This window comes from Lolium rigidum, unplaced genomic scaffold (assembly GCF_022539505.1).
Source record: "Lolium rigidum isolate FL_2022 unplaced genomic scaffold, APGP_CSIRO_Lrig_0.1 contig_28875_1, whole genome shotgun sequence".
NCBI classification, from domain to species: Eukaryota; Viridiplantae; Streptophyta; class Magnoliopsida; order Poales; family Poaceae; genus Lolium; species Lolium rigidum.
In genome coordinates this window covers 2,677-14,721 of record NW_025900100.1, presented here as the reverse complement: position 1 = coordinate 14,721, position 12,045 = coordinate 2,677, and the positions used below count along the sequence as shown (strand labels likewise).

At 46.3% G+C, this 12,045-nt stretch overlaps 1 pseudogene; it reads right to left on the bottom strand.

Moving 5' to 3' along the window:
* Positions 1 to 336: 336 nt before the first annotated feature.
* On the bottom strand, positions 337 to 6,386 carry LOC124680800 (annotated as a pseudogene).
* Positions 6,387 to 12,045: the final 5,659 nt, after the last annotated feature.

The window sequence follows — 12,045 nt, the reverse complement described above, 5'->3', positions numbered from 1 at the left end:
GATATTAAACATTAAAGGCTTACGGATTTTGAACCCATATTAGCCAGGCAGTGTAGCACAAAATGGAGAACGAATTTCTTCACAGTATGGTCGAAGGTTTCACCTCCCAAGATTGTTAGAAGATTGGTGCCCATGGTATCCTCAGGCTAAAGAGCATTTACAACCCCTGACATGTCATGTGCACTTGTGGTTACAAGCTTCTATGTGTGATTTCAATCTGTAAGTTACATCTACTCTTGTAAATATTAGTGAGTGAACTCCATGTGTATGTATGTAGCTACTCATATTTACATGAAAGCCAATCTGGTTCCTGAGTGGCAAGGATCAGAAGGTTCTGCAGCAACTCGGTCATCGTGATGTTCTTTACAGAAGCTGCTGAAATCAATCCAGTCTGACACAGACAACCGACAACGCCAAGTTTGTACATGAAATGCCGCGCTGCAGTGTGCTCAGCTAGATCTTTGGCCAGGGAAAGTGTATCTTCTCGTTCAAGACTAACATTATCTGCTGGAAGGTCTCAATATGCTTTTCAGCTGTCTACTCTGTCTTCTTGAAATGCTTTGTATATGAAATCTTTAAAGCGCCTGGAGTACTGTCTTGGATCTACTGCTGAAATGGATGTCGAGTCATATTGGAAAGATTTGTATGCATGCTCAATCTTTTTGCCGATATCGTAGTCTTGAAGTATGTCTATTATGCCAAAATACAATATAACATCACAGTACTCCCCGGTTGGCTCTCCAATAACATCATTGTCGTTCTTTCGGACTGTCATTTCTGCTCTTGACAGCATGTTCGCCCCAAGTTTAATCTTAGACCACCTGCCCAGCCAAACAATATCAATTCTGTTTATTATTGGAAGGCTTGAACACACTTACGAACACATTCATCAGATGCATATTCAAGGGAAAATAGCTTCATGCCACTCTTAAACATTTGGTAATAGCCTAATCTAAATATCTAATATGTCATTTTAGTTGTTCAGCACCACTGGTACTTAAGAGCATGAGTTAAGCATGAAAGTACATGGTGAATCTAGTGAATTTAAAAAGGTGCAAGGTTCTAACAAAACAATGTTCAATAAAACATTCCAAAACATTGTTCAATAAGCAACAGAGGTGTCCCTATGAACTGGATTTTCATTCCAGAATTTACATAGATCACATCAGAAACTATATGTGGTATACGCATATTAAACTTTTAAATTCCATCACGGGAGATATGACTTAACGGCCTTAAAATCCTGGCCTCAGAAAGTTAATGCCAGTTTTCGACATTTAAAAAGATGGGTGCCCAACACTTCTCAATGCCAAATTGCTATCACAAAAAATATCAACCACTACATTATTAAGCTGATGTTGGATATTTATGTTGCTTTCAACAATTATTCAGCATGGTTATTATCTATTTGGCGGGGAAGAATTGATGTGGAATTTCACTCGAGATACCGAGGACACGAAATTTCACTCAACAAAGCAATTCTCTGTGCTAGAATACAATAGAAGAATCAATTAAGATCAACTCTACAGGGAAGAAGAGTTGGGTTTGTTTTGCAAGATTGGCTCTACAGGTACTGACCCGCACAATTAGATTGGAATTGATCTGAAATATAAAATCTGACCATGGCACATGACTCACGCATATGTGCTAGGGGTATATCTTAGACTCAGAAAACTGACATGTCTGATCGTGGTTGTTAACATTGCTCGGGATTCAGACGGAGTTTCCGGAAACAGGTGGAATATTTGTAACACCTGGAATTGGAGTCTAGATAGTTTCCCAACCCTCTAGCCTCATGATGTACTGTGAACAGCACCACAGGAAATACATAGGAATAAAGGGTGGACCACACCCAATAATAAATTCCCAACAGCTGAAACATGAATATCTGGATGATGAGCTGGGATAAGGAATCAGGTACTTACTGCCACGTAAACTGGGGCAAGGTGAGCAGGCCGCTGTGCTACGGAGGCCTTGGTATACCAGACATTGCACGCACGGCCTTTAGCCTCGGGACCCGTTGGTTGTGAAGGATGCTTACAGACCCCTTGCGACCTTGGCACGGGCTTGACATGCAGTTCACCAGGAGTGAGCGCGATATTTTCTTTGCTTCCACAATGATGGTGTTGGGCAATGGATCCTCCGCTCTTTTCTGGGAGGACAGATGGTGGATGGGAAGTCGATCGGGGAAGTAGCGCCGGATTTACTGGCGCTTACCACAACGCCCCAGGAAGCGCCGTACGGTGGAACATGTGCTTACCGAACGCAGCTGGATCACAGACATTTCAGGGCTTCAAACCCTCTGGCACTTTGGCAGTACGTTCAGCTGTGGACCAGGATGCAGGGGGTGCACCTGATGGATGAGCCAGACAAGCTTGTCTGGCGGTGGACGACCATTGGCCAGTACTCCTCTAAGACCTGCTACTATCCCGTTTTCCAAGGGTCGTTAGTCTCAGGGTCTTGGAAGTTGAACTGGAGATCCTGTGCGCCACCAAGGGTGAGGTTCTTCATCTGGCTAGCTTGCCAAGACAGACGTTGGACGGGTGAGAGACTTGCACGCCGCCAGTTGCCTCATCGGCCGCGATGCGTGTTCTGTGACCAGTCGGAGGAGACTATGTCACACATTCTTACACGGTGCCCATTTCGCGGATTATCTGGCATGACGTCCTATCCTGGATCCGATCTACTTCCGGACCTACCGTTGCTGAAGGGGACTTCGCGGAGTGGTGGACGCTGGTGGTGCGATCCACCCACGTCATATGCGCAAAAGAACCTCGTCGTTGATTCTGCTCACGGCGTAGTGGGTTTGGAAGCATAGGAACGCGATCGTCTTCAACAACGAGCTGCCTTCGGTGGCCTCCTTAGTCGGCACGGTCAAAGCCGATGCAAGATCATGGCGGATGCGGGAGCACGAGGGCTACGCCAACTTCTCCCTTAGACTAGGTTTCTTGGGTTGAGTTGTATGGCTTGGGTGTTGGTCCACTCTTGGACTTGTAAATACAACTTCTTTTTTTATCAATGCATCGAAACACAAAGCTTTTTGCGTTGTCGCGAAAACATGATTCATAAAGAGAAAAAGCAACTACAAATATTGCGGTAGTATTAACTAAGAGACCAATAATGTAGTATCTACATTACCTGTTTGGATCAGAAAGAAAGTGATTCCTATCCCATCTTGAAAGGCGAGGTGTTGCAGGTTTTTCACCATCGATATCGATGGCACCTTTAGCCAAGTAAATAACAAGTCAGCATTTTGTATTTTTACCAAGTACCTAACGCCACAAATAGGTATCTCTCTCTTACCTCTAAAATGTACACCCACCAAGAGACTGTAATCCATAATTTTCTCCTGCTCCAGAAACTCACAGTCTTTGTCCACTTGCCTGCTTCCATGTATTTAAGAACTAAATTAGCACAATATTTTTGGATATCATGGTTAGCTTTTGGGGCTTAGCTTAGTAACAAAAAATGATACACAAAAGAAAAATGGACATAAGGTGTTCACACCTTTTGAACTCTTCGAACCATTGTTTTTGCAACCGGAAGATAAAGTTAAGATCAAGATCTTTCAGAGTTGTATACTCATCAATCTCTGCCAGCGGCTTGTCAGTTGTCCGGCCAAGAGATGATCCTTTGAGATCAAATCGCCTATGAATAGTGTGATCGGAGCAGAATAGGTTCCCCATTATGACAAAACGAACCTGGATAGCATTGCACCAAGCAAACAATCAGGATGCTTCACAACAGCAGATTCATGAGCCGTATTTATAATATGAGGACAGAGTGAAAAACGCCTTGTATAAGCGTCACTTCCGCACTCTTCTTCGAACACAAATGTCGTGCATTTCATGCGTGTTTATGGAAATAAATATTATTTACTTTCTAACCTTCTTTTGGTTTGCTCCAGCCAACTTTACACAGTGTAGACCAAAAAACTTAGCCACTAGGGTATTCTCAAAGGCACGGACATGACTGTAATAAGCACGAAGCATCTTCAGAAGCATCTGTATGATAACAAGTAATCATATATTTAGAATAAAACTTATGTTCATCTAAGAGGTTTTAAAAGCATGTAGACAAACCTTTACTTCAGATTTCTTCATTGTCTTTATCATGTATCGATCATCGTTTGTCAAGTAAAAGAAACTTCCACTCTTACCAGGGGATGAGAGCTCACGAAGAGCATCATCTCCACAGAGGGATAGCATATAGTCAGCTGGATCAACTTTGAACAGCTTGCGCAGTGTCCTGTGATTTAGTTCAGAACAAATGTGTGCGTGAGTGCGTTGACAAGCATATTACGGTAATATGGTCATAAACTGACGGGATGAATCTTTTGTGATGGGAGTGATGACCAACCGGAACACCTTTGGGCAGTAATCCTTCCATTTGAAATCGCTGGAATTGTGTGGAGGGGTATATTTCGAGCCTTCGGGGGGAATCTCGTCCATACTTTTTCCTTTGGGTCAAATGCAGATGATTTCAGATCTAATATGACCTGACCTTGTCTTCCTACTGCATGCCTATGCCCAAGATATCATATTCAGAGAACAAGTAAACTGCAACTTCTGATTTTACGAAGAACTAAATCAATCTTATGAAAAATGATTTTTCTCCTAAAAAATAATTCGAAGTTTATCTAGTTTGTACTGCAAAAACAACATAGACAAGACAAAAAAAAAAGGAATAAACTCTGCTTTCAAAGTGAATTGGGTGATGAAGGGAAAATTTTCATGGTTCATCTTTTTTGCAAACACCAAGTTTGTAACAGTTTACTAATAATCTTGATAAGCATCATTTTCCTTGAAGAACTATACAAAATTAAGCTGTATATGTTCAAAAGTGCAAGCAGAATTGGGTATATGATATGTAATTATTATTACTTCGGAGTTCCAATATATGATGAGAGGCAATGTTTATGCTGACAAAAGAAATTATATGAGTTCATGTAAAACCTCTTGCAAGTCATCCTACTAAATCTAGAATGTGCACCTTCCTTCAAAATTCGAGCCAATTCTCTGTAATACAACTGCTGATATCCATTTGATGTCGTGCTCACAATGCGTGACATTTAGGCAGATATTCTTAGCTAAAAACATTTATAATGTGCTTCAATTCTCTCCAGGCAAGTGAAACATTGTTGGTGTTCATATTAACTCGCTACAAATCAGATAAACACCCAGCCTCAATGCAGATTCCAGTGAGAATAATGTGTGACATCTAATTGGCATTTTTAAACACAGCACTTGCAACAGTTTCTGATATTCCCAGGAAGATCAAGGTATTACTGATCAGGGGAAAGAAAGGCACCTGATGCCGAGCTGCAGGTTGAGCATAAGCTCGTAGTTCTTGTGCCCCTTGGCAATGGTCTCCCCCTGCCGCTTGGATATCCGCAGCGGCGCAGCTGCACCCTTGGCAATGTGCGGCGCCGGCGAAGGGGGAGGCAGACCCCTCCCTTCCCTCGTACTGTTCCGACGCTTCCAGTCGTCGCTGATTTCGACCTTGACGTCTCCATCTGATCCCCAATTGCTCCCACCCGAGAGGTTGCTCCGGCCGGACGACGAGCTGCCGCGCCCACTGACCGACCGCGCCAGCCATCTGAGCGACCTCAGCGACGGTAGCGCCGACTGGCTCTCCGTGCCTGAGCGCACGCATTCCGGCAGCTCTCTCGCGAACACCTCCCGCGGGTCGCGCGTCCTCGCATCGCTCGCCGCCGCGCCCGGGGACGGGTAGTACACGCCCTTCTGTTGGAGGGCGCCGCCGGCCGCCTCGCGGCCCCAGAAGCCGACATAGAGGCTGCCGTCGGACCACCGGAACGTGCCCTGTCCGCGCGGGCGGCCACCCTCCCAGCCACCGTCGTAGCGGTTTCCGTTGGCCCAGACCAGGGCGCCGCGGCCGTGTATGAGGCCCGCGCGCCAGCCGCCGGCGTACTCGGTGCCGTCGCGCCAGGTGTAGCGGCCGCACCCGTCGGGGAGCCCCGCGCGCCACTCGCCGTCGTAGGAGTCTCCGTTGGCGTACCGCTTCTCGCCGGCGCCGTGCTCGAGGTTCTTGGCCCAGGCGCCGCGGTAGGTGTCCCCCGCGGCGCCGACGTAGGTGCCGGCGCCGTGCATGAACCCGTCGAGGAACTCGCCCTCGTAGGTGGCGCCCGACGGCCAGGAGAACCGCCCGCGCCCCGTGGCCTTGCCGCGGCGCCACTCGCCCTCGTACATGCAGCCGTCGGCCCAAAGGTACTTGCCGTCGCCGCTGGGCGCGCCCGCGAGCCACTGGCCCAGGTAGAGATCCCCGTTGGAGAGCGCCCGCTCGGCGCGCTGGTGGTCCTGCGGCTCGCTGCTGTCGGAGCCGCTACAGGAGGGCTCGGCGTCGGGGTCGTCGCCGGGGGGCGGCATCGGTGCCACGCGGCACGCGCACGGTCGTCTCCCGCGCCCTGGCCGGGCGCGCTCGTGCATTGGTCGTCTCGATGCGCGGGAAGGTCCACGGGCAGGCTCCCCGGCGCGGCGTGGGTCGAGGAAGGATCTAGCAACGCCGGCGGCCGCGCGGGCGCGCGGGCCGCGGCGGCATTGCCCAAGGAGTCGGTGGGAGGAGAGAGAAGGTGCGCGGAGAGAAATTTTTAGACCGTCCGAGCGAAGCGTGGGAGCGAGTGGAGGAGGAGAGCGACGTCAGGTGGGACGTGCAAAGAGGTGTCCTCTTCTCACTTTCTATTTTCGATTTCTTTTCAGATTGTCCATATCTTGAAGTCAACTCTTTTTTAACAAACATAAACCATCGATCTTTTTTCTCTGATCCTTGGATCGAAATAGGATGTTGATGATCCCATTTTTATATATTTATACACGGTCACATCACAATCTTTACTAAGATGTGACAGTTCTCGTCTCGTGAATCTTGAAATCCGCTTAATCAATCTTTAACTCGATCTCTCCGAGTTGCTCATAAAAATATGTTGCGCGTATGTACATTTCTAGAGGCGAGTATACGTATGTATTTCTGAGTGTCTATGTTTCTACTTTGTTTTGCAAATAAAAATAGAGAAATCGCAAGAGGTCTAGCCTCTAGTTGGAAATCCAATAAAATTATAATGTAAAAATTAAGCAATCCACAAGATCTTTGGTGGATTCATGACTTTGAACCAAAACATTCAGCGTAGGAAAAGTTCAAATGTGTTTGAATCCTGCAAATTGCATCAAAAATCCTTTAAACTTAAAAGCCCTTACGTTCAAGTTTGAAATGCAGGGTAGTAAAAATATAAAATAACATGAAAATTGCAGGGAAAAATAAATAAAGCAAAATAAAAGGGTAAAAAGGAATTTTTTTGAAACGAGGCAAGACATGTCATTTTCATTAATAGAGAAGAAAAAGGTGGCCGGTTTATTAATGGGAAACCGGCCAAAAACCGGTACAAACACCCTCGCCGACCGTCGTGGAGCACGACCCTCGCGAGGGCACACACAGCCACCCTGGCAATCCACATGAACTGCACAAACAACACCGAAGCGAAGATCGTCGTCGAGGTTGCTCACCAGCGTCATCGTCATCACTCTGCAGCGACTCCGACTTCCCTAAAGATGCGACCAAAAAGAAGACCTCGCCGAAGCGACACCGTGAAGCGCAAGACGGCCAACGCCAAACAGGTGGCTCCTCGTGAAGGGACCGGTAGCTCCGACTCTGGTGACGAGCTCCGGAGAGGCGATGTGCAAGACCCGTGCCGAAGAAGAACTTCACCTGACCGCCCCTTGCAGGTCATCGTACGTCGATCAAATGAAGACGCTCGAAGAACATAGCAGCTCCGACTTCACAGCAAGGGGGAACCAACATGAAGAAACTCGGACACGCCAAAGCAGAGCCGACTAACAAGGTCTTGGAGCGACCAAACCATCACTTTTCAACAACATCGTTGACACACATGCCGCCACACGGAACACTCGCATCGGCGGCCAACTGATATGGGGTCGCCCGATCTTCTCAGTAAGCAGCGGTGGTGATGATGATCACGGGGTGATAGCAGCGGAGGAACACGACGATGTAGTGGAAGATAACTTGTATGACGCAACGAGATCTCTCGATTGGTCCCTGTCGCCAATGCAACAGCTCTCAACCCTGCAAGACATTCGCAACTCCACACACTTGCGCACGTAGCCGCCGACCACGAAGCGGTAAGTTGCAATCTACTAATTCCCAATGGAACAACAGATCACACAAGACTTTCAGGGATTCCACACCAAATCAATGCAATTGGATGTAGAAATGCAATAGAGTTGCAAAGCAAACAACTATGAACTAGGGTTTATCTTAAACGTGGTCTAAAGCAACTTTGGGGGCGTCCTGGGCACTTATATATGGGGTTCAGGACGACCTTAGGTCGAAAAAGTACGAAAATAACCGACCCAGAATAGATCTGGTCGAGACAGACTCGGAGTCGGCCGGTCTGGCGGCCGGTCGACTGGGTCTGGGACCGGCCGGTCCGGTTCAAACCGGGCCTGGCGCCGAGTGGTGACCGGGCGAGGCTCCCGGGCATACTGGATAGTGCCCGGTTGGCACAGGCGCCGCGGCCGGTTGAAACCGGACTGATCCGGCGCTGGATCCGGTCGGACCGGGCCTGGGACCGGATGGTCCGACGGCACGGCCTGTCGGACCGGATCTGGCACCGGCCTGAACTTCAGCTTCCCCTCTCGCGCATGCCTCCCGCTCCTCCCTCGCGCGTCCATGTGATGTCTTCATGTCCAGCTCCATGTCCAGCCTTCACGTCCATCTTCTCGGTCCAGCCTGCTCCTCTCCTCCTCGTGCGATGCTTGCTCCCTCCTCATACCCGATCATACATAAGTAATAGCACTTAGGCAAGTATAAAGTTCTCATCAATCAAAGTACCGTTTAGGAACAAGTTCACCTGTTGTTTAAGTAGCTTCGCACGAGCTCGTGTCATTGGTCCAATCCTGACTTCATTGGACTTGAGCTTCACAGCAGGATCATCTTCTTGTAATGACGGAGGTAGTAGTGAGGTAGGGATGTTCTCATCATCTCCCCCCCCCCTTCAAAAGGCGTCGACCTCGATGCTCCAAGGTCTTCTCCGTCATATGGTGTCAAATCAGCAACATTGAAAGAATTACTGACACCAAACTCATCAACTGGAAGATCTATCGAGTATGCATTATCATTGATCTTGGCAAGCACTTTGTAAGGACCAGCACCACGAGGCTTCAACTTAAGCTTCCGCAGCTTCGGGAACATATCCTTGCGAAAATGTACCCAAACCATATCACCAGGCTTGAACAACATCTCCTTACGCTTCTTATTCATCCTTGCAGCATTGCTCTTGCCTTTCTTCTCGATCAACTCTTTAGTCTTCACATGTATCTTCCGTACAAAATCTGCCCTCTTGGATGCCTCCATATTAACTCTCTCATGTATGGGTAGAGGCAACAAATCAAGCGTAGTAATGGGTTTGAAACCATACACCACCTCAAAGGGACACAGCTCTGTGGTAGAATGTACCGCCCTGTTATAAGAAAACTCCACATGCGGCAAACACTCTTCCCACTCCTTCAGGTTCTTCTTGATCATGGATCTCAACAGTTGTGACAATGTTCTATTCACCACTTCAGTTTGACCATCAGTTTGAGGATGATAAGTAGTGCTGAAAAGCAGCTTCGTCCCCAGCTTTCTCCACAACGTCTTCCAAAAGTAGCTCATAAACTTCACGTCACGATTAGAAACAATAGTCTTCGGGACTCCATGTAGACGTACAATCTCCCTGAAAAACAGGTTAGCAATATGCGACGCATCGTCGCTTTTGTGGCAGGCAATAAAGTGTGACATCTTGAAAAATCTATCCACTACCACAAATATAGAATCATGGCCTCTCTTAGTACACGGCAAACCCAACACAAAATCCATACTAATATCCTCCCAAGGTGTAGTAGGTGCCGGTAAAGGAATATACAAACCGTGAGGCTTCAACTTGGACTTGGACTTGTTGCAAGTAATGCACCTCTTCACATACCTATCCACGTCCCGCCTCATCTTTGGCCAATAAAAGTGGTCAGCTAGCATGAGTAGCGTCTTCTCACGCCCAAAGTGACCCATCAAACTTCCACCATGTGATTCCTGTAATAAGAGCAAACGCACAGACGATTCTGGAACACATAGTTTGTTAGCTCTAAACAAGAACCCATCATGTATGTGATATTTGTCCCATGCTTTACCAAGAGCGCATAAGCGATATGGTTCAGCAAAATCATGATCAGTGGCATACAAATCACATAGTATCTCTAAACCAGGAATTTTAACATCAAGTTGAGTTTATAGCATATTCTTCCTAGATAGAGCATCATCAACAATATTATATGTTTCCTTCTTATGCTTAATAATGTATGGAAAAGACTCAATGAACTCAACCCACTTAGCTAGACGCTTATGCAAAGTAGATTGAGCTTTCAGATATTTCAAAGCTTCATGATCAGAATGTATAATAAATTCTTTTGGCCACAAGTAATGTTGCCAAACCTCCAGAACTATAATTAAAGCATACAATTCTTTATCATATATAGGATAGTTCAACTTAGCACCGTAAAGTTTCTCGTAAAAATATGCAATTGGGCGACCCTCTTGCATCAACACACCACCAATTTCAATACCACTAGCATCACATTCAATCTCAAATTGCTTATTGAAATCAGAAAGTGCAAGCAACGGTGCAGAAGTTAACAATCGTTTCAGTTCATCAAATGCATGATCTTGGGCTGCGCCCCACTCAAAAACAACACCCTTTTTAGTTAAATCATTCAAATGTGCAGCAATAGTACTAAAGTTGGGCACAAATCTTCGATAAAACCCAGCTAGACCATGAAAACTTCAAACTTGACTCACATTCATGGGAGTAGGCCAATTTTGAATAGCTTCAATTTTAGACACATCTACTTCTACTCCATGCTTAGAGACAACATAACCAAGAAATATGACCTTATCTTTGCAAAATGTGCACTTCTCAAGATTACCATAGAGTTTATTATCACGCAACACTTGCAAAACATGTCGAATATGTATAGTATGATCAGATTCATTGCGGCTTTAGATTAATATATCATCAAAGTACACAATCACAAATTTGCCAATAAATTCACGCAAAACATGGTTCATCAGTCTCATGAAAGTGCTAGGTGCATTAGTCAAACCAAAAGGCATTACTAACCACTCATATAAACCAAATTTTGTTTTAAAGGTTGTTTTCCATTCATCCCCTTCTTTCATCCTATTGGGTAGCGAAGCTCCGGGATCAAGTCGATTTGATGCTCAATACCTCGCAATGGTGGTAGTCCAGCGGGTACCTCTTCCGGAAACACGTCGCCGAATTCCTGCAAAACATTAGAAACACCAAGAGGAAGAGGTGTCATGTCGTCAGAAACCAAAACCGTACCCCTGTACAAAAGCACAAGAGGCATGGCCGTAGGATCCTCACTAAATTCTCTCATGTCTTCTTTGGTGGCTAATGAAACTAAGGAATTCACTCGCTCACTTTTCGTTATATCACTCACAATATTACAATTCTCTCGCCTATCGAAAGGTGCATCCTCCAAGTTTACTTCAATTTTTTGACGAGATTCACTGACAATCTGTTGTGGTGACATCGGCTGTAAGTTGATTTTCTTGCTCTTGTACTCCAAGTGATAAGTATTGGCACGGCCATTGTGTTGCACAGAATAGTCATAGAGCCAAGGCCGACCCAATAGTAGATGACACACCGTCATAGGAACCACATCAAAGTCAATGCAATCCTTATACGGTCCAATCTCAAACTCAACATGCACCATGTGGTTTACCTTCATGTCACCATTGTCGCTCAACCTCTGAATATAATATGGACGCGGGTGCGGTAGATACTTCAACTTCAGCTTGGTACACAACTCCTTGCTTGCTAAATTGCGGCAACTCCCGCCGTCAATAATGATCTTGCAAGCCTTGTCAGGACCAACTAAAGCCTTTGTTTGGAACAAAATGCAACGCTGAGTAGATGCACTAGGCAACACATTAAGAGCACGCTGCGACACAACAATG